Raw genomic sequence first — 24,908 nt, forward strand, 5'->3', positions numbered from 1 at the left:
GTACTGCACTGCACACCTATGTGAAAAACACAATTTTCTTTAATAACTGTGCACGTCTGAGCTGTGGACTAGTGATTAGTGCACACAAGGGTAATGCAAGTTTAAATCCGACTTGCAACATTTCCCAATTCCATGTCCTCCAACATTCCTCTCCTCTCTCTACTACTACACTATAAATAAAAAGGCAAAATGTATAAAATAAAAATCACAATACACCTCCACATACACACAACATCACAACAGAATGGCACAATCTTAAAGCTAAAAAAAAAAATAATAATAAAAAAAATAATAATAATACCACATATAAAATATTCATACAACTGACAAATATCACTGAAACAGTTGAGAATTCAAGTGTCTCTGTGGTAGCCTTAGACTATAAACATAAAAAAGTAAATGAATGAACGAATGAATAGATAGATAGATAGATAGATAGATAGATAGATAGATAGATAGATAGATAGATAGATAGATAGATAGATAGATAAAAAAACATTTTTATAAACAAAATGTATTAAATTAATGTATAGTAAAATAAAATAAAATAAAATAAAATAATTTTGGAACACAAAAGCAGAAATGTTGCATGTACTGGCCATATAATGAAAAACTATTTACATGCAACAATTTTCAAAGATAGATAGACAAAATAACTAACAAATAAATATGTTTTTGAAAACATGTTTGGGGACCGCCATTATTTCTGGAGATCAAAAAGACCAAACGAAGATAAATATGTATAAATAATTAAAACACAGCATCAGATTTGTGATATGACAAGTGGTATTTTTTATTTATTTTTATTTATGATAATTTTATGTTGTTTTTATTCAAAAAAATGCTTATCTGTCTGGATTCATTTGAGTAAATAAGGGCATAATTTTGATTTCTAGTAAACTCTATTATTGTTGAATAAATATAAGGTTTGTAGGATTCAAACTTATAATCTTTCAGATATCAGATCACACATTAATGACTACTTGATCACTACTTGTGATCACACATAAATGTCTACTTCAGCATGCACACTAAACAAACACATGCAAATAAATATGCACATCTAGGGAGAGAGAGAAGCGGTGGTCATTAAAACATGTGCCATCCTTCAAAAGACAAACGTCAGCATGCTGAATCAAAGCAGTACTACGACGCACATGCTCTGAAAAGCTGAATACAATTGACCTTAAGAGAAATCTAATTCATTCTCTCATTACCAGCAGGGCGCAGACGAGGCCGATAACGCAGAGCTTATGCTCACTCATCAAGCGCACGTCAGCACGCACCCGAACACTTTCCATTGAGTCTGTTACACTTCTGTAGCTCTGAGACTGTGATATGCAGCGAGTGCTTGAAGCCCGGCTTTGTGCAAGTGTCTACGGCACTTCAGATGGCAGTCACACCGCGTCTTAAGGAAGCAGATAAGACACACTTATCTCCTGGCGCTATCGTCGATCTGACATCAGCCCAAGTCGGCCCGAGAACTGCCTTCTTTCACAGGATTAGCATTCAGGCGCTTTGCAAATGCTCACAGCTGGTTCCTGACTCGACACGTAGACCTTTGGATCTTGACTCTCGTATCTGATATCTGGGATTGGGTTTGATAAAAGGATCTTATTCATAACCAGTTCAAATTTTTTGAATGATTTTCATCCCTTTAACAGTTCTGAACATCTTGAACTTGGACGCCTGTGGTCCTCCATAGATGCAGATAAATATAATAAAAAAGTGCACTAAAACCAATCATTCAATAAATAAATACAAATATACAGTAAATATATGCTTTCTTTGTTGCAAAAATATATTGAGAATTTTAATTATATAAATAGGTCTTACAATAACTAAAATAAATAAAAAGTAATGATGCTTTGCCATATACAAGTTCATGCACAATAATAAATAACATATATACATGCAGAGAGAGAGAGAATTAAAATGAATATATAATATACTGCATATATGTGTATTTTAATAACTTAAAATAAAACAAAAACTGTAACATTCAAAACAATAATTTAAGTATAATATATATATATATATATATATATATATATATATATATATATATATATATATATATATATATATATATATGTATATACAGTATATGGTCCCATATTTAGATTGTTTTAAAAATACTCAATATTTCTGTGTTGCAAAAAATACATAAAACACTGCAATTATATAAAATGCAGGCATGTATTACAATAACTCAATACATTTATTAATAACTAAACAGATACATTAAAAAACATAAAAACATTTAAATTATACTAATAGGTATTATAATAACTAAAATACATAAAAAGGTAATGTTGCTTTACAATTTGAAAGCAAGTTCATGCACAATAATATATACTGTGTACGCACACACACACACACACACACACACAAATATATAATATAATAAACAGCACAAATGGGTTTTATAATAACTTAAAATAAAAATATAAAAGTAAATAAAAAATACTGTAACATTCAAAGCAATAGTTCATGTATTATATATATATATATATATATATATATATATATACACACACACACACACACACACACACACACACACACACACACACACACACACACACACACATAGAGAAAGAGAGAGAGAGTCCCATATTTTGATTCTTTTAAAAATGCATATACTTTCTGTTGCAAAGAATACATAGAACAATGCAATTATATAAAATACATACATTGCAATCAATCAACCAATTAATCAATACATATATAAACTGCTGGAGCAATAACATCAACAATAATAATAATAAAATCTCAAATCCAATAAAATATATAACATATGGGTAGAGAACCAATGGCATTATTTATACTTTATGCCAGTGTGAGTAGCGTTCAATTTGCAAATTCAGATGCTTAATGCTGAAATAAATGGCACTTTAATTAAAAGAAACAAAACACTGTTTCTGTGTAGTGGGAAAGGAGGAGGCTGCAAATGAAATCATTAGGAATCCAAATCGTTAAGTGGAATCAGAACCAGGATCATTAAAATCCTAACAATTCCCAGCCTAACTCCCTCCTCCTCACACTTACAACGCAGGCTTTCTCAGGGGGAAGGAGCCGCAGATCATCGGCTGTGCTGCGTCATTTGTATATTTAAAAAATGAAATCCCACAAGGCATACCTCACGCTGAGAAAATGGAGGCATTTACCCTGGCTAACTCGTCTCTGGGAGATATGTTTTCATTAGGATTCTCATTTGCATAAAACTTGTTTCTCTCCCCGTTTACGCCACAGTTCGTATCTACACACCACAAACGAACGTTTGTTTATCGAACGACTCCAATTCGGTTTGATGACATTTCACCTTGATTTAACATCAACAAATACACAAGTCCACTGATGCCTGGCGAGTAGCTTAACAATTGATTCGTAATTATTGCGGTTAACAGAGCAGATGCACGTCAATAGGAGGATCAGGGGTCTTATAGAGGTAGGATAGGTGGTCTATTTTCCAGCTATGGACAGATACGTGTCATGGCCATTTTTTTTTTCTCTATTTACAGGTGTATTTCAAGAAAAACGTGGGATTTGAGCTAACAAATGATTCATTATGATGAAAAGAACGGCAAATAAGACTAAACGGTGTGATCCTGTGTCTGATGGGGCCGTAAAATCCCAGGCTTGTTGGTCTGTGAACAGGAGTCGCTGCCCATTATTGCTTTTCATTTGATGCAGAACATCAAAGATATCCGGACCCGGAGTATTTAGCACTAATGTGGCTGAGTCCAGAAATAAATCTGAAGTGAGAATTTCTAAGTAGTTTCCAGGCAATTGAGACGGCAGGTTCTTTTTATCTGCTCTGAAAACTGTGGTGGTGCATTGATTTTGACTCCTTCTGAGATCTCAGCCGCTTTTAGATTCAGCGCTTCTGCTCTTTCTATCTCCCTCTACACTCATCTTGCTCTCTCTCTCTCTCCCTCCTCTTTTTCTATCTGCTCTTTTATTTCCCGCAATAAAATCTTGGCATTTAGCCGTGTGCCATCTCCCCCTTAAAGAGATTCAGTTTGGCAGCCAAATGTTACAATGACTATGCATGAAGCTCTTGTCCTTTTTGATTCGCACAGACTGACCAACACACCTGGAAAGTACGAGCAACTGATATTTTCTCTAGTGCTTGAGGTAAAAGACTGTATCTTTATTGAAGTCACTGGAAGTAAATGTTTCATGAGCCACTGAACCAGGGGACTATGTTTAGTCAATTCAGTCTAGTTTGGTGTCTGACAAGAGGGTGTAACCTTTACCCTTTTGTCTATAGATATAAACAGTGATTCTTATGTTTGTTGTGTGTGTGTACGTGTAGTCACACCTTTTTAAAAGGAATAGTTTACCCCCCCCAAAAATAAAATAAAAAATAAAAAAACAAAAATAAAAAATACAATTCTGTCATTATTTACTCACCCTTATTTAGTTCAAAACCTGTATGGCTTCCTTTCTTCAAAACAAAACAAAACAAAACAAAACAAAACAAAACAAAACAAAACAAAACAAAACAAAACAAAACAAAACAAAACAACAAATAATCTGCTCAATAAAAGATTGATGTGTTTCTATAGTAGCATCAAGCAATCTAAAACAAAATTACAAAATCATTATGCTGTCTGGGTCCTTTTATAAACACAAACTCTCTTTTTTAAATGTTTAATTTAAATTATATTACTTTAAAAATGAAATGTTTCAAATACATTGCAGTTTGATTGGCGGTTTGTGACATTAGACATTATGTTGATGTTATGAAGCTACTTAAAGAAAACCAAAAAGGTAAGCATTTACTAAATGTTTCCATAAAATTATATTTTGGTTGTGTAAAAATACATTTTTGCAACTAAAATTATCTTGAAATTGACCTAAAATGATCTAAACACATAAACTGCATGTCATGCTCTGGTTTAATATGTTTAAAATTCGAACATTATACTTTAACATATTCTAACTGCAACCAAAAAGCAACACTGTAAAAAAATATATATTTTTTGAAAAATAATGTAACTGTAAAGTATGCTAACTGCAACCAAAAGGAACAGTGTAAAAGCATTGTGTGCTTTCTGGGGTGGATTCTAACCACATTGCTTGTTAAAAGCTCGCTTTGTGTTGTCGACAAATCTTTTGTTTTTCACCCCTCTCTATGGAAACATTTAGCAGTTTGAAACGAAATTACAAAATCCTGATGCTTTCTGGGCCACAAGTCATTTTTACTACTTGATGACTGTCTCTTTATTGCAGCTCGCAACTGTTTACATGCACCGGGAAGGACCCAAATTACAGTGTGGATCATTAAGATTGAACCAGTTCTGCCATTAGTGAAATATTGCTCCATTGCCCCCAAAGACCTCCCTATGAAAACGCTGTCCTGATCTCCTACAGCTGCCACTAAATGCAGCTATTTTACTGTCTCATTATGACAGGTGAAAATCTATCATAACAGCCCAATCTTATTAAAGCAGCAGACATTATACTTTACAACAACACCGTGAGTGTGAGTGTTTGACATCATTGCTTCAGTAAATGAAAGTCATTTGACTGTGTTATGTTTTTTTTTTAAGCAAGGAGCATTCCAAGATCTTAGTTTTTTTTTTCTGGAATAATAACAGGCTCTAAACACAGGTGGGTTACTTTTACACTAACACACATGAAAGTCAATACAGCACCACGAGGAGCCCCGGATCCCCTACAGGGTGATTGCAAAATGATGTATTTGGTAATGAATCAACTAAAGAGAATCGATCGACAAGCAGATCAAATTAGATGTGGTAGAGTAAAGTACTTGGGCTCACAGAAACCTGGTAACATTTCAGAGATGTAGGTTATCAGCTCGCCTGGTTTTTCAAATGATGCTGTATAATGTGAATCAAGACAGAAGCAAGCTTGCATTTGAAGACATTTCATCATAATTACTCACCCTCTTGTTGTTCCAAACTATGTGACTTTCTTCTGTTGAACACACACATAGACAGTATATATATATACATATATATATACACACTATGTGACTTTCTTCTGTTGAACACACACATAGACAGTATATATATATATATATATATATATATATATATATATATATTGTAACAAACAAATCTCCATATTCATCGGGAAGAAGGAGGCGGGAACCGGCGCACAATCAAAAAGCATTTTAATAATTCATAAATAAATACAAAACGGCGCACCAGCCCCTCACGGACGACTGGTGCGCACAAATAAAAGCCAAAACATAAAGTAATGTCCCAGGCCTGGTCCTCTCTCGTCCTTCACGGTCGTCGCTCCAGTTTTATATCCTTCCATCTCCTACGTGGGACTCGATACTAGCGGTGGGGCTCAGGTGTAGCTCATCTCCAATCACTACACCTGGCCTCACTCCTCGTTCCCACGCCTCTCGGCCCCGCCCCACTCGCCACATATATATATATATATATATATATATATATATATACACATGCATACATGCATACATGCATGCATATGTGTATGTATATTTAAATATATCATATATAATCCTTTATATTGTTCTGCAAAACAAATAAAGTTATACAGGTTTGGAATTACATGAGAGACTGAGCAAATTGTATATTATTATTATTATTTTTTTATTATTATTATTTTTACAATTTTGGGTCTAATATCACTAAATATAAACATGCATACTATAAACACAAACACTTTTAAAAGTTTTATTTAAATGTTCTTTTGAAACTAAATGAATCGTTCCAAAAAAAAAAAAAAAAAAAATTGTTTTGTCAGGTCTTTTTATTAATACTTGACAGCAATGTATTAATGTAAAAAAAAACAACAATGTAAACAAAGTTTCTGAAACATTTTATTTTGGATGTTTATAAAATATTTTTTTATAATGGTTTTAATTTAAGTTAGTAAAACTAAAATGAGAAATATCGCCTTCACAACAGAAATAAAATAACAAGCAACTTTTTTTTTTTTTTTTATGGATTTAATTTCAGTTTCAGGTTTAGTTTTAGTTAGCTGTAATAACCCTGTTAGAAATAAATTTTTCTAATCCAAATATGTCTTAAATCTTAGTGATGTACAATTTTAAAATGATTCATTTTTGCATCACTCAATTATAAAACCAGGTTGATTAAATAAGTACTTTTAAGAATGAACCGTCCTGATGAACTGATTTGCTAAAATGAACATCTCAAACTCCAAATGCCAATCTCAATTTTCTCAATGCGAATCTGGGCCACTGCGACATCCATGACCCATGTCGAATGTGGAAGAACCACAGCGCTCAACTCTTGAGTTATGATTTTAATAAAGAATATACTGTTCTCCAGGATCCCGTGCATCATTTGAATGGAAGAATTTGTCTTTTCTGCACACATTCGCTTGACTATTAAAGAAATTTAAAGCTGAAAGACTGCAGGTATCACCCCAGCTCTACACGATTATCTTTACGGTTTCGCAATTCTCTTAGTTAATGGGATAAATCAGGCTCCAGTACCGACATATCCTATATCCTGTCTTCAATAACCATGAAAAGTCAAAACTCCACAGGTTCAACACTATTCGATCCGGAGAAATCAATACAGGATATGAATGGACTTCATTACATTATTTGTTCTTGGGAGAATACTTTTGATGCGGCGCCGAATCGATGCGTCTGCTTAGAAACAATAGCGCGAGTGCCTACAGCGTTTGTGTTTACACCGAGACGCGTCGTGTCTTTTGAAGAGCCTGATTCTCTCATTCACTTCTTCCATGTCACTTCAGTTCTGACTACAAGTCTCGCTGATTGCAACAGTTCGAATTACAGCGCATTCACTTTATGCTTTTCCAAAAGGTGCTTCGTTCTCCATTGACCCGGGCCTGACCTGAAATCGACAGGCGTGTGGAGAACGAAACCAAGCCAGGCCCGGTTGAGCAGGTTTTATCCTTGAGGATAAAACATGGCAAAGGATCTGGAGAGGAAGCAGCAATCAGACGGACCCGTGTTGCACGCGATCTCTCAACAGTCAGACGCTTTGATGTGTTTGAAAAGACGCAAACTCATCTTCCACATCCAAACCCCACGATTCACAGCACTAATCCTCCACTAAACCCAAAATATTAACACAAAAACACATTTCCTTTCATCGCTCGCAGGAACATCTCTAAAGCAGGAAACGCATCACAAATAGTGATTATATTGTGTAAGATGAAATACAAATTATGGCTTTTTAAAGGCGGCGGATCTGTAATTGAAAGCATTATGATTCTATCAAGAGCCCAAGTTATTCTGTAATTAAATTTTCATATTAACTCAAAGGACAAATGTCTGAATGCAAAAAAGCTCTTCAGATCCCAAGTGTTCCCGGTGAACAGGTAGGAGAGGGAAAGCCATTAAATCAACCCTTAAAAATAGTAAATGCATTTATTCAAAGATAGAGAATCAATTTGCATACAGATTCACTATTTGATTACTCCCTAGACACAAGCAAGCCACGATGTGGAGAGTTTAGAAACACTTTTCAATCTGCAATCTAAATATTATGCTTAACTATACTGTATCTCATTGAGGACAAAGTTTTCTAATTAAAACTTTGTATACAGCTGAGACGAATGCAGGGCTGACAGTACCAATTAAAAGTAATTGCATATCAATGCACAAACACAATGCACACCAAGACAAATTGTGTCATAAACTACAACCATACTCTGACTTGAGTTGCACTGATTATTAATTATGGTGACGTCACACAACAAGCAACCTTTTCCAGGGTCTGGTGATGAGTTCGAGCAGCGCTGTGGTTCTAACGAGCTATATTTTATAAAAGGAATAATGTTCTTTAATATGAATGAATGCTATTATAAAGCAATACACTATTTGAGAGAGTGAGGAAAAACTTGCATATAAAAGTAAATAATTCAAAATTTAAATCAAACATGTAAAATGAGTCTTTACTGCTTTAATACACTTTTTTTTTAATTAACATTGTTGTCCTTTTTTCCATGCACAACCTTCTGTGATACTCTTAAAAATATGCAATCATCATTAGATCCTATTTCACTTTCAGATTTGTGAAAGTACATGGAATGCTTTCATGAAAAAGTCCACATGGCCTTTTTATATCTATACTATATCAATATCTTCTGCCCTACACAGTTTCTTGGACTGAGACTTGACCACGTACCTGTTACACTGTGGCTCCTGCATGAAGGAACTGCAATCCGGATTCTGCAGAAAGGATGCCCTGGTGGCCAGAATGTGAAAACCGAGAAAAGTTTTCTCAATGACGGATACTGCTCACGATGCGATTGGCCGGATGACTTTTTCTGCACAGACGCAAGCAAAAACAATCATGTAAATGTATTGTTATCCACTGCAACCACTTTTGAACTGTATTAAAATAAAATAAAATAAAATAAAATAAAAGAGATCAATGTGAAGATCTCAGATCTCGGTTGGATGGTCTACAGCAGACATAAATTATGTTTGTTAAAGGGGGGGTGAAATGCTATTTCATGCATACTGAGTTTTTTACACTGTTAAAAAGTTGGATTCCCAAGCTAAACATGGACAAAGTTTCAAAAATTAAGTTGTACGTTTGAAGGAGTATTTTTGTTCCAAAAATACCTCTTCCGGTTTGTCACAAGTTTCAGAAAGTTTTTTTCGAGTATGGCTCTGTGTGACGTTAGATGGAGCGGACTTATATGGGTCCTGAGGGCACTTCTGCCGGAAGAGCGCGCGCTCCCGTATAGCAGAGCAGAGACGAGACATTCACTGATCAGAGCGAGAGACCGAATTGTCACAAAAGAAGTGTGTTTTTGGTTGCCAGGCCAAGACAGCCCTGCACAGATTACCAAAAAAAACAGCATTAAGGGACCAGTGGATGGAGTTTATTTTTACAGAGCATCGACGGAGTTGTGCAAGTGTTACCTGCATTTCGAAGATGCTTGTTTTACAAACAAGGCCCAGTTTGACACCGGATTTGCATATTGTTTATTTCTTAAGGATAATGCAGTCCCAACGAAAAAGGGTCACGATCGTGTGTTGGAACCACATGCGGAGAGTAAAACTGCTTCAAATATCTCTGTGTTGTTAACTTAGCTGTCGGCGCGTAAGCACATCAAGTAAACAACATGCGATGTTGTCATCAAACTGAACTTTCCACATGTACAGCTTAAAAAAAAAAAAAAAATTCCAAAACCGCTAAGCAAATATATACAGTTTCAGTACATACCACATAGAGACGTCGTTGCTGATGCTGCTCTTGTTAAATATCAGCCTCTGGATCTGATTCTGGATCATAAATATACGCTGAATCTGACTGTTAGCCAAGGATTGTTTTGGATGATGTTTTTTTCCTCACGGTAATGTCACAGCTTCCAAACGCCCTCAACGCAAAAGCCTACTGGCACTCGTGATTCTTTAGCTCCGCCCACACGTCACGCCTCCAGACGCTCGTGGTTTTCAGGGAAAAATCGGTACAGACTATCTTTCTTTTATGAATATAATAAAACTAAAGACTTTTTGGAGTTATGAAGGATGCAGTACTAATCCATAGTTACTCAAGATTAACTGGAGATTGAGTGAAAACGAGCATTTCATTTCACCCCCCCCCCCCCCCCCCCTTAAAAAGCATCTCAGCTTCTAAAATTTCAGCTGAGTTTCTCTAGGGAGCGCTGCACCTCCTTACATTACACCCTTTATTTATTTACCTGAGTCGCAATGTCTTGAATAAAATTAAAACCTCTGATCTGATCCCGCTGACAGACGGGGCCGTTTATCACATTAGATTTAACTTCATTTCACTGGCAGCCTTTTTTTCCCCTCATTGATCAGTGGGAGACATTGTCTCTCCTCATTTGGCGCTGGTGTCACTAAAGACAAAGAGCGCGGGCCAGCGCTCTCTCCCACACGCTAAATGACCCTTATTAATGATACGGAGGACTCGCGTTAAAGGAACACAGTCTCAGTCCATCTTCTCTGAAGAAGCATGCAAAGTTAATGGCATTTCCATATATATTACAGAACATGCGTAACAGCAGCCAAAAAAAAAAAAAAAAAACATTAGATGCACATGCATCCTATATAACATAAAATAAGGGATATTATGTATGGTAGTTGATGTACGGTAAGGTTGGTTTCCACCCCCCCCCCCCCAAAAAAAAGTAAATAATAATACAAATAACTTGTAGAAAGAAAAATGCAAAAAATTGGATGTTTCTTTTTTTTTTACACATCTTATCTGTTTCCTATATACAGTAATGAAACGAAATGGAAAGCATATGCTTCTAAGACTTTTGTTAATGTCTCAGGCTTATTATTATGAGTAAAAGACCTAAGTAATTTCTTACATATCTCATTTAGATCTAAAATTCTCAACCATGTTTTAAACTGGGGTCAGATTTCCTAAGATTTGCAATAAAAAAGTCAAGTCAAGAGATTTCTTGAAATTTCTCATTACAAGATATCTACTGAATTTGCTCCTAGTTAGGGTTTAGGATTTGAACAAACACAGAAAGTTAAGTATTCAACTTTTTAAACCCACATATTTTAGATATATAATACATTATAATGTTATACCACTTTTATACCTCTATATACCCATTTTTGGTTCCTCATAGAACCCTTCAGTAAACAGTACTTAAAAAGACACTGTTTTTCTAATCTAGAGAACTCCTTTCCACCATAGCAAACCTGAAAAATGTTTCATGCATGTTAAAGGTTCTTCACTGAACCAACCATGCCAATAAAATCCTTAAAAAAAAATTTTCTTCACACTAGGAAAATATGGTTCTTTTTTTTTTTTTTTTTTTTTAAAAGGTTCTTTTGGGGAACCAAAAATGGTTCTTTTATGGGATTACTGCAAGCAATCCGTATAAAAGTATTGACAATTTTGTTCATTGTTAGTTATTAATACCAAATAACAAACTGAATATTACTGCAAGATGTTTAAATTTTTTTGTAGAGAAACACAATGACGGTGCAATAAAAATGACCTCTTAAAATGAATTTAAGTACATCAACACACTCAGTCTATCTTCTGCGACACCATTCTGTGCACAAGCCAATAAAAAACATTTGAAAAGCCATGTAATATACTGACACACATTCTAGTCTACTTAGTCAGGGGACACTTAGCAGGTCTGCCAGCTGACACTCAAATCTAATCCAGGGGATTTAAATGGAAGGAGGAACCACATTCAGTGGCCATGCAGGAAACGCGTCTCAGGAGGAGATACTGACACCTCTAATTGCATTAGAAATGGATGAGCTACTCTCAACGACTGCAGCCTCTCCACAGGTAGAACCCTGTCACCCCTGCTCTGTTTACAAACACGGAAAAAAGTCATTTGCTTTTATGAGGCTCCGATGGAAAAAAGAAATGAAAAAGAAGAGGGGGAGGGGGAGAAAGATTGACAGGTGGCGTCAAGCTCCATCACGACCCTCGTTTTCTTATTGGGAAACAACAAGCCTCGTCGATGTTGTGTGTTGTCTTGCAGAAACCATTGTCAGGTCACTGGAGGGTCTGTGTTTGGTGGATGGAGGAGGGGAAGGAGAAAGCTTCTCATCTTTGGTCAGTCCGAGGCGCTTACTAAACCTGTGCACGTCACACCTGCTATTCCAATGAATAATTCCGAGCACAGACGGATGTACGGAGAAATCAGACAGGACACGAGGCCTAGAATTTGGCATCATCAAACAAGAAGAAGAAGAAAGGCAATAGGAGAAAAAAAAAATCACGTACAAGGAGAGGCAATTAGGGAAATACACACAGACCTGACCTATGGTATGATAATGAACATCCTGTCTAACTCCCTCAAGCGTACACACACTCGCGCAGACAGAGAATGCCGGGAATGGTAATTGAAGCTGAGGAAATATACAAGAGCTGTTCATTTGTATCAGAAGAACATAAGATATTGACGCAGAAGGGCTGCAGAAGGTTTCACCGATCTGTATTTCACGGACGAAACCGAAATGTGGAATCAGATGTGAGAGGAATTAGAAGTCATGGAGAAGGAGACAAAAATATAGATGAAAAGCAGGAGCTTGAGGGCATGGTGGAGACGTCAAACACGCACACCCATCATTAGCATACTGTGTTAATGACTAATGGGTAACGCTCACGCAGAACACCAGAGAGAACGGCACAGCTTCACTGGGTTTGCTGTAAATATTCCTCTTCCATATCTATATATTCGGATTTCCATAATGAATGGAATTTGCTCAGGCCAGTGATGCATTACTGTTGGTATTGCCCAAACTTTTACACTCTCAATCAATTTTGCTTGTCATTGTCTGGTACAAATTTCAAAATTAAGAGCCTAAATGTTTAAATATAGATACATTTCCTTGAGAAGCAAAATTGCACAAGCTATTACAAGTTATAATAATGTTAATTACAAGTAACCTAACTTAAATTGACTTGAGAAGCAAAATTTTATTAGTTTTTTGTGGATAATTAATTGCCCAGTAACTTGTTTGAAGCATAAACCTTGAATATAGATATATAATATATAAATATAATTTATATAATTTATAATTTACACACACGCTATTGCACTTTGTTCATATATCAGTACTTTTAAAAGAGAAAAGTGCACAATACACTACTTTTGAATGCATTATTAGTTTTGTGCATAACAATGCAATAAATTGCGATAATCGCAGACAATCATGCGATTAATCACAATTTAATTTTTTTATTGTTGCCCAGCACAATTTTTTTTTGCACACACACACACACACACACATATATATATATATATATATATATATATATATATATATATACATACATACACATATATATACATACATACACACATATATATAATATAAATATTTTAAAATAATGAAATATTTTGGGTAGAAAGAAAACCATCCGCTGTCTTTCCTGACAGTCGCATTAGTATAATAAGCAATTTCTATGAATAGCTGATTTCATGTTACAATTATAGCATCAGAAGGCAGTGAACGTGTCTCGTTTAAATGTGATGTAATAAAAGACTTAAGATAACTCTGACATTTGGGAAAATGTCATCAGTTCACCTTTTCTCTTTGATGAAATGACGGCATTACATTTACACAATGATCCGATTAAACAAAGTAACGTGCCAGAATCTGCTGAAAAAAGCAGGGGCCACAAAACCTTCACTTTCTCAAAGACATCTGCTGACACGCTAACCAAACCCCCAACCACATCCCCGCCCCACCCTCCCAATCCCATACACCCCCCCTCCCCGCCAAAAAACAAAAACTAAATGCAAACTGCAAAAATTCTGAATTTATCTTAACGCAGGACACAATGATGCAACATAGTATCTAGTGGTCAGGGATTGATGCATTATTCAGAGATCTTGTAAGCATGCTGGGTATCTGTGGTCAGTTGAGGCCAAAGCATGTTTTGAAGTGTGTGTCAACCTCAGCAGAAATGTCCCTTCACGACACCACTGACAAAACACAGCGCCTCCTACAGCTGAGAAACTCACTCAAATAATGATTAATGATTGAGCAAAGGATAAAAAAAAAAAAAAACTTTCTCTGCAAGTGCATAATTCAAATATACCTTTGCTTCTTGGTACACTAGCTGTTCTAGACAGTGGCTGAGGTTTTCAAAGCTTTCTGGAGATTTGGAGAAATGTAGTATTACAATACTTGCTCACCAATGGATCCTCTGCAGTGAATGGGTGCCGTCAGATTGAGTGTACAAACAGCTGATAAAAACATCACATTAATCCACACCACTCTAGTCCATCAATTATTGCTCTGTGAAGTGAAAGCTGAACAATTTAATTTAATGTGACGTTTTCATCAACTGTTTGGAGTCTCATTCTGATGGCATCCATTCACTGCAGAAGATCCAATATCTAATGCTACATTCCTCCAAATCTGTTCCTGATGAAGAAACTAACTCATCTACATCTTGGATGGTCTTAGAGTGAGTACTTTTCCAGCAACTTTTATTTTAATAAAACCAACAGATTCAGTTATTAATGGACTTAATGCCTGCATCAACAAACTCAATACAGGTTACTTAAAACAAGAACACAACCCTTATTATTATCTGGATAGGAGCAACATAATGTTGCAGAAATCAGAAAAGTTATGGAACAAGTTAATACACAGTTACCTCTAATCAAAAGCAGGTATTTGTAATTATAAAAATCCGCCCACAAAGGAAGGCATGGGGGTGGATGATGTGCTGTAATTAACACTTAAACTACTCATTATTACTTTAAGACGTGCAGAGCCATGTACTGTAACCTGTTCTAAATTTTTTACTTATTTAACACTAATCCAATTATGATGCAAATGAGGACAAAGCATGCACTGAAATCACTCACACCACTGCATAAATAAATCAACACTTATGAATATATATTTATAGATTACAGAAAAAAAAACTCTCTTTTAAAAAGCTTTCATTTAATTACATTTGATTGTGACAAAGAAATATTGCAGAATCTTCTTCGTTTCTACATCATGAAATTTACTTGTTTAAGTTTTCAAAGTTTTCAACAGATTTTTAATGATGTCAGACTTTTAGACCATTGATATATACGGTATTCAATATACACTTCTTTGTTCAAAGGTTTATTCTAGTCCTGTCAAACGATTAATTGCGATTTATCACATCCAAAATAAAAGTTTTTGTTTGCATAATATGTGTGTGTACTGTGATACACATACATGCATACAGTATATATTCTGAAAATGTTTACATGTAAATGGCTATATTTATATTCATATAATTTATATTATAAATAAATGTATTTAATATATAAACATAACATATTTTTGAAATATATACATGCATGTGTGTGTATTTATTAGGGCTGGGCAAGTTAACACGCTATTATCACGTTAACTAAGTTTTTTGATTATTATGAAAGACCGTTGCTCACTGGCTCTGAATACACATACAGACAAATCATGGGTTTTTCAAAAAAATGGAGGGGATGCTCCCGATCAAATTATTTAGACTAATCATCAACATTCACAAACCATTGTCTACTGTTATTTTTAACAGAAAAGAATGCAACGAGCTTGTAATCATGACTTTATAAGTGAATCGTTTTGTTAACTTTGTGGTTTATTTTGAGTTGTATGGGATGCGTTAACATGCTTTTGCTGTTTAGAAATATTCACAAAATCATGCAGCATGTATCAGAAGATCTGCACTCCGGCACGGTTAGCGCTTACGCTCACTGATCTATATATAACTGAACTGCGCCCTACCCACGATCACACTAGTCAAACGAACCGAGCTTTGGGGGTCAAACTATAAAATATTTTCTATAAAACGTTAATGTCCTGGGCTGGCAGTGACAAATTGCATGTTTTATATTTAATTTAATTACATTAATGTTATAAGTTGAGATTTAGGCTACAATAAATATTTTAAATTGCTATGTAAAAGGAACACTGCTGTAAAAAGCACCTTATTTGTTTTAAGTGTTCACAAACCAAACGTTAGTACACATTTGTTCATATAGCAGTAGGCCTACTTTTTGAATACATTATTAGTTTTGTGCATAGCAATGTGATTAATTGCGATTAAAGTGTGATTAATCGTGAAAAAATAAATAAATAAATAATTAATTAATCGTTGCCCAGCACAAGTATTTATATACATAATAAGTATGCAGAGTACACACACATATATTATGCAAACAATTTCACATTTTCTTTTGAATGTGATTAATCGCTTGACAGCACTGTTTAAAAATAAAAATAAATTATGACCTTTTATTCAGCAAGGATGCATTAAACAGATCAAAAGTAACAGCAAACATGTTTATAATGTTATAATTATTTATTTCCACTCATCAAAAAAATAAATAAATAAATAAAATAAACAAACAAAAAGAGAATAATAAGAAATGCACCAAAATCTCCATATTAGAATGATTTCTGAAGGATCAATTGACACTAAAGACTGGAGTAATGATGCCGAAAATTCAGCTTTGATATTACAGGGATAAATTTAATTTGAACATATATTCAAATAGAAAATGTATTTTAAATTGTGATAACATTATCACAATACTACTATTTTTATGGTAATTAAAAAAGCAAGGCTTCTCTCAAAAATATAAACAAGTAAACTCTTACCAATCCCAAATTTCTGAGTGGTAGTGTATTATTACGTATTATGTTTATTTAATGTATCAACCTGATTTAACCTTATCCATCAATTAGTCTATGAAAAATCGGAATACTGACAAGCTGATGCCACAGTCTCAAGCTCATATTTCTATACTGTTTGGTCTCTTTACTGGCTTGATGGACACAGAAGTGATTGACAATCTGATTCAGCGAGTGCGTTATAGATGCCTCTTCTGCTGTGTGTTCTTATCATTAGCAGTTAGCCTATGGTTATGTTCACAGCCCACTGCCGCTCTCCGCCCAGAAGATTTAAGGGCCTGCCCTTTGGAGAATATTTAACATAAAATTGTATTCTTGACAGCGGTGAGAAATCCGGCGATTTAATTAATCAGACCTACTGTACCGTGCTCTGTCCAACACGGCAGGCCGCAAATTAAAGATCCGAGAGCTCCCTGCATCCTTTACCGTATCACCTCCGCTCCGTATGCACTGATCTAGCTAGATGCAAATATGAAAAAAAGCAAAAAGAAAACACAAGCAAACAAACTCAACATATTTCCCAAGAGCAAAGATGCATTTATGACCTGAGCAAGAAGCACAGATTCAGATGTTTTTCTTCTTTATGCGGCGCCGCATCTGTGCCCAAACTCTCTGAGGATTGTTTAAGTATTAAAGGAAAACTGTGTGTACTCAGAGTGTGAGCTTTTGCATTTGATGCTAATGTGGCTGAACGCACAGCGGGTGACCGCGGCACTCAAACGTGCCGGCGTTCTCTCACTGTCATTACTGAAAGATCACACTTCTGTTACCTTCAGCATGACCATCACCACAGCAAGCACATAGAATGAGGCATTATGGGTATGTGGGGAAAAGATGAGGTGAAATTGGAGCTCCAGGGGTTAGAAAGTGCTGCACAGGTGTGTTTCTCTGAGGGTTGAAGGAATGAATTCTTAGTGATAAAATGTTAAAGGAATACTTCATACATAAATTGGTTATTCACTCTTTAAAATCCATATGATTTTCTTTCTTCGGTAGAACATAAGATTTTTGAAGAATCCACTCTTTTCACTGTAGTTAAAAGTATTTGAATTTAATAAACAATTGTGATTTTTTTTTTTTTTTTTAATCTCAGTTTGGACTTTTTTTTAATTGCGAGTTTATATCCTGAAATTTTTACTTGTTTCCGCCTATTACTATTTTTTCTTTCTTATAAGTTAACATCTTCCAATTTTAACTTCTTTATTTTTTTTTTTTTTTTTTTTTTTTTTTTTTTAGAAATGCTAAAAATACTGAATTGTCAGGCCTAAGCTAAAAAAAAAAAAAAAACTCTTTTCAAATATATGTAAGCTTTTTTCAACCATGGGACAAAAAAAAAAAAAGGAAAAAAAAAAGACTTTTTTTCTTGTAATTCTAAATATATATAGCAGTTCTGATTTTTTTTCCCTGCATCTGCAAGTTTATATCCAGCAAATCTGACATCTTTCCTCTGAATTTTGAGATTTAAACTTGTATTTGCAAGTTATAAAATCTGGTTCTGAGGAAAAAGAATTCGGACATTTTCTTACAAATATGAGTTCATAACACAAAATTCTGACTTTATAATTCACAATTGCAAGTTTATATCAGAATTACAAGATAAACTGTAACACTTACTTATTACTAAAAAAATATTTAGTGGCAGAAACAAACTTCCATAGAAATAAGATTTCATAAATAGTCAGTTAAGCCCGTCACAGAAGACAAAGTCACAAAGATTTACAACAACAACTGGGTGAGTATGACAGAGTATTCATTTTTGGGTGAACTTTCCCTTTAAAGAAGAGGAAAAGATGTGGAGGGGCACAACTGACACAGTGAGGGTCTCTCATGGGAACAACAGAGCGCTACATTCTCTCTCTCTCTCAGACAGGCAAACACATCCATGGCCACATGCTGCAGCTCTCAAAGGGGCCCTGATTCCACCCACTCCATGACACTGTGCTAATGCACTCTCAGGAAGGTCAATACTCACACAAACACACACACGTACACGCGTCTCAGCGCTCTGCTCAGCTATTGAAAGGAACCTCCCAGAGCACTTTTAATTGTCAGTCACTACAAGTCACATACAGACAAGCTGGAGTGAATCAAAAATCCATTAAATGGAAAATTTCAGTTGAAAAAGGAAGGTTATTTTTTTATAACTTTAGTTAGGTAGGTCAACAAGATCAAAGGACGAGGCCTTCAATTTTAAGTCCAACATAACTTCTTTTTATGTTTTTATTTTGAATTTTTTGGCTGCGTGGATATATAAAGTACTAAACTATCATATTCTATACTGTACTTATCTATATTATACTGTTAGGGCTTTTAAATAGGTTTTCCAAAAAAAAAAATGTTAATTGATTAAATTATGATGTTGTCACGGTATGCTAAATAATTAATCCAATTTCTTAAATCTACAAGCGAGCTGCAGCAATAAGAAAAAAATAAAAATAAAATACGTAAACACTCACACATGGTTCTAAAATGAAATAATAATATCAAATAAAAGCGAACTAAGGAATAATAATACTACTACTACTACTACTAATAATAATAATAATGATAATAATAATAATAATAATAATAAATCAAACACATTTCTAAAACAAGACAAATCAAAGCAAAACAAAACAAAAGCAAGCTTCTAAAATAAAATAATAAGATCAAATAAAAGCAAACTAAGGAAGAAACAAATCAAACGCTCATACATGGTTAAAAATAATAATAAAAAATAAAATAAATAAAATACTTCTAAGGATAAAACTTAAACACTTTCACACATGGTTCAAATAAATAAATAAATAAAGCTTGACTGTATTTAAACTCATTTATGAGCAGCTTGTAGCTTGGACAACTACTTACACTATACACAAACAATAAATCTAAACTACTATACTGAACTATAACTAACCCTATACGATATTGAATCACACTGCAATAACACAAATATTCCTGTTGTATGCTAACACTGTAGTGTAATACACTCCACTGAACTGTACAATACTACATTAACAAGGCCCATGTTTTGCCTGGAAAACAGAGAAACAGAATATTTGATGATGTCTTTCTCTAAGTTCGGTAGTTTTCAGTATGGTGTTTGTTTTTCTAAAGCATCATTTGTCTTTGCCATCCGTTCAGTCGGACAAAAAAAAAACCTGAAATATGCTTTCTTGAAGTAGATTAGTTTCCCATGTCTATTTATACAGAACTGCGCTTCAAAAAAGCAGTGTTTTCTATCAGACGAGCACTAAATGTAAATGTGAGAGTGTTATTCTGTGGGATTTTCGTGAGTGTGTGTGTTGCGCTTGAGAAGTGTGGCAAGATGTCTGTGAAATAAAAGTCAGAGCCTGTGATCTCACAGGTATACGATCACTATCAGCTGTGAACACACACACACACACACACACACACACACACACACACACACACACACACACACACACACTTTTGTGAGACTGATACTCTGCGTATGAAGTGTGAATGTGTGTCTCTTCCTGCAAGGACAATGTGTGTTTACACAAATGGGTTAAATAACTACAATCACTACAGATAAGAGGCGGTTATTGAACTCAGAAACAGCATGCAAACCGCAGCTCTTCATCCTGAAGCTTAAGTCTGTTCTTACGCTTTGAGGTCTTCTCTGCAGGTAGGAAAAAATAACAGCATATAAAATCACTTTTTGCTAACTTGCTTGCTTAGATCATCAATACAGCTCTCCCAGACACACATTTTTTTTTCCTGATGATACAAGCATCATAATACTTTTCCACTTCATACATTATCATGCTATAATCACTTGGTCATCAATGGATCCTCTGCAGTGAATGGGTGCCATCAGAAAGAGAGAAAAATAGTGGATTAAAACAACAATAATTCACAAGTAATCCGCACCACTCCAGTCCATCAATTAATGTCTCATGAAGCAAAAGCTGTCATTGGAACAAGAAAATGTATCAAGACATTTTTAACTTCAAACTGTTGCTTCTAGCTATACAATAAAAAAATAGAAAACAAATATATGGGACATTCTGCAATCTAAGAAAATGAAGTACAACCAAATTTATGTCAGTTCATCCATTCATATGCAACCATTTTTTGTTAAATTAAAAAAAATAATAATAATAATGAAAGTTGTACTGTATACGTGGGAGGATTTTGAATCCATCCAGGACCAGTTACAGTACATAACAAACAACAATCAAACCAAATGACAAAAATCATAAAAAATAGGTCATATTTGCTTTTCAGTAAATGTATGTATATTATACAATAAAAAAGTAGTATATATATATATATATATATATATATATATATATGTATACACTATAAAAACGCTCTCTCTCTCTCTCTCTCTCTCTCTCTATAAAGTTCATAGTCACCAGACTGTCTGTGAACATCCTTTCTGTGGGGGGGTTATGCACATCTATCTTTTCAAAGGTATAAATGTGTATCATTCAGTTACTAATATGTACCTCTAAGACACTTGGTATGTACCCTTCAGGGGAAATTAAGGTACAAAGAGGTGCCTCCTGAAAGGGTCCCGCTCCTGTAACAGCTTTTGTACCTTTTTGTTTTCTGAGAGTATATGTTAATCAGCTCCTGGTTGTGCAGACACAGTTTGGAGCTGACAGATTTTGTCGGCTAAGAACCACCAACTGTTTCAGCAACGGCAAATTAGTTTTTTTTTCCTTGTGACGTCCCCTTTAAAATGAAGCACTGCAGCTAAAGCCCTGGTGAACAACAGTACATCACAGGTATATTTGTTTCTAGGCTGTTGGCAGCGTCAGCGCTGGCAGCTCACAGGTCTGCAGGCAGAGCGGAGGGTGATGGATGTTTGGTGGGTGGAGCCAGGGAGACCCTTGCAGGCCGGGGCCGGCTCCGCTCCTGAGGGATGTCACCGAGCTGCAAACTGCCACAGCTTAAATGGGGAAAAGATGACATTGACTAGTTCTGCTTACATAAAATACTACTGCAATAGTTTCACGATTAATTTTTAATGTTTTACATCAGCTAGCCCTGTTTCTGTCTCCAAACCAATGCACTCTTTTCCTGGTTTTCAAGATTGTGTGAGAAAGAGGTATAGAAAGAGAGGTGTGGACAGAGAAGGCCAGCAGATAAGAAAGATTCTGGCCCTTGTCAATCTTTCTAAACACACACACACACACACACGCACAAACAAACAAACATGAACACACACACAATGAAAGAAGGCCTCATAAATGGCATTAACTATGCAACAGCACAGTGATACAGTACAGAGAACAACTGCATTCACATGAATTATTGAAGAAGGGAATGAACACACCGCTGGTCTGAGAATATATCCCAGAAGAGGTGTGTGTGTGTGTGTGTGTGTGAGAGAGAGAAAGAGAGATAGAGATAGAACATACTGTAAGGCACAAAACAGCATGCTATGGTGGATGCATGACACTTGATACTTGATCATACTGTTATCAGCATGTTTCCGTGAAATAAAAGATGAACAAACAATGAATGAAAAACAATAATAAATAAATTAGAATTTGAAGTAATGTTCAGAGAATACGATTATATACGATACGCTATGATACCATACGATACGGTACAATACTGTTAGGGATTTTGATTTCAAAATTAAAGCATTCATGCGGGTACAGACATAGATATGAATAGGTCGATTGCCTATTATTTAGATCGAGGACGTGTCTACGTGATTAGCAACAATTCACATGATGTTATTGTTTTCACGGCTGTCAAAGATTCGCAGAGCACATGTGGGCAGCTACGCTTTACACTGAAACGCAACCCCGGAGTTTTCAAACTAAAGTAGGGTCTGCAGCGTTTTGAAAAGTCTCCGTTTTTCAAGGGTTGAAAACGCCGGAGGAGTGTAAACGATAGGCGTAACCATAGCATAAGTTCTTTTAAAAAGAAAACGTACTAGTGTAAACGGGGCCTAAGTGAATCTTAGCCTAGCAAGTATTACTAATAAATGGAATGGAAATGCTCTAAAGAAAGCGCCACACTCCGACTCCTTCACATGTCAGTGGACAGATATCAGTGTGAAATCCATCAGTCTAATGTCTACTGTCTAATGTCCTTATAGAGAGCTGTATGGTGGCGGATAATGTCAATATGCCATGGCAACCAGAGGACTGCTATTGAAAACTCTCTGTTAACGCTCAACACCAAGGATGAAAATGCTCTCCTGAAAGCTCTTGCCGCACACTCATGAAACTAAATATTCAAACTGTGATTCTTCAGATGATGAAAAGGTTATCTGGGAACATCCTGAAGGACTACAACACATTACCAACTATGTCTGCTGGTTCAGTGAAGACTGATCTACACATGATCACCAGCAGAACCAGACAAGAGCGAAAGGAAACGGTACCCAAGCAATTATAGTTCAGCAGTCACAAGCCATTTCAGATACCATTCACTAAAACTTTACTGGAGATGAGAAACTTCATATAGTGAGGTCTGAAAGTCAAAGATCCCAATCTGGGATTCAAAACTATTTAAACCAAGAAATTCAAAAATGTATATAATATGTTAAAACGGTATATGTATATACTAATTTTAATATATACATTATATAAATATTATATTGAATATTACTATATCAATATTTATTGATATGTATATTTATATAGAGTAAATGTAGAAATTGTATTTATTTAAATGTATTTTATTGTAATTGCATTTATTTAAATATACATGTATACTGTACAAATGTAATGCAATGAAAAGTAATATTACTATGTATTTTGCATATACGCACACAATTACGAACTAAAAATTTGAAAATATAATATATAAGAATGTTAAATTTGTGTTTTATTTTATAATTACAATACAGTACAGTATATATTTTTTTATAATTTGAAACAATATCTATTACAACTAAAAAAAATGAATTTGAAATAATATATTATATATATATATATATATATATATATGTGTGTGTGTGTGTGTGTGTGTGTGTGTTGTTTATATGCATTTACTAACTGATTTGCTTATTTTAATTTACATGCTGTTCCACAAGATTCTATGACCTGAAGTTAATAAAACACACAGTTTGAAAGTGCAAATGTGCTCATGTTCACCTCATGGCGTGGAAAATGAGCCGTGCTGCTACCAAAGCCAGTATAATGTATGCCGCAAGATGTCCATTTTTCACATTATAGTGCACAAACTGTTTTATCTTGCAGCAAAAGCCCTGCAGATAAACTGTTCTCTGATTTCAGCACTCCACCAACCTCCATTCCATCTGTCTGCCCTATTAGAGCTTCTGACCAGTGTACACACACACAAACAAACATGCACACGCAGTCATATGCACTCACACACACCTTTAACAGGGGGGAAAAAGTAGACGTGCACGCAAAGTCTGTCTGTGCCACACTCCTGTTAAACCTCAGAGGAGAAAGAAATGGATCCAGTGAGGTGGGTGACACTCACCAGACACTCCACCATATGTGGTGCGCCTTCCTCGGCCGATGCCAGGCCAGGGAGAGCCGTCTGCCTTGAGTCCCATCAGCCCCGAAACCGTGTTGGTGGCTGCGATGCCATCTGCTCCACCTGTGCCAACAGGGAAGAGACATTAGGCACGGGGAAGGGGTAGGAAGGGAGGCCAAATTCCTCAAAAATCTGGAGCTCAAAACCTGCGGGTCTGTTTTAAACTTGTACAGGAGATGTCAGGCTGTTAGTGGAGGTCGTGAAGGGAAATGTGTTTTTTGGGCAGATCTAATGTCTGGATTGGGAAACTGGTTTATAGAGGACATGTTCTACACTTCTGTTTCTTTTCCCTGAAGTCCATTTATAACATTAGTCAAGG

At 35.3% G+C, this 24,908-nt stretch overlaps 1 pseudogene; it reads right to left on the reverse strand.

The window, feature by feature from the left end:
* The window catches only part of LOC113042700 (dihydropyrimidine dehydrogenase [NADP(+)]-like), a 77,755-nt pseudogene continuing 52,847 nt past the window's right edge, over positions 1–24,908 (reverse strand).

This window comes from Carassius auratus, chromosome 24 (genome assembly GCF_003368295.1).
Source record: "Carassius auratus strain Wakin chromosome 24, ASM336829v1, whole genome shotgun sequence".
In the NCBI taxonomy this organism is placed as follows: domain Eukaryota; kingdom Metazoa; phylum Chordata; class Actinopteri; order Cypriniformes; family Cyprinidae; genus Carassius; species Carassius auratus.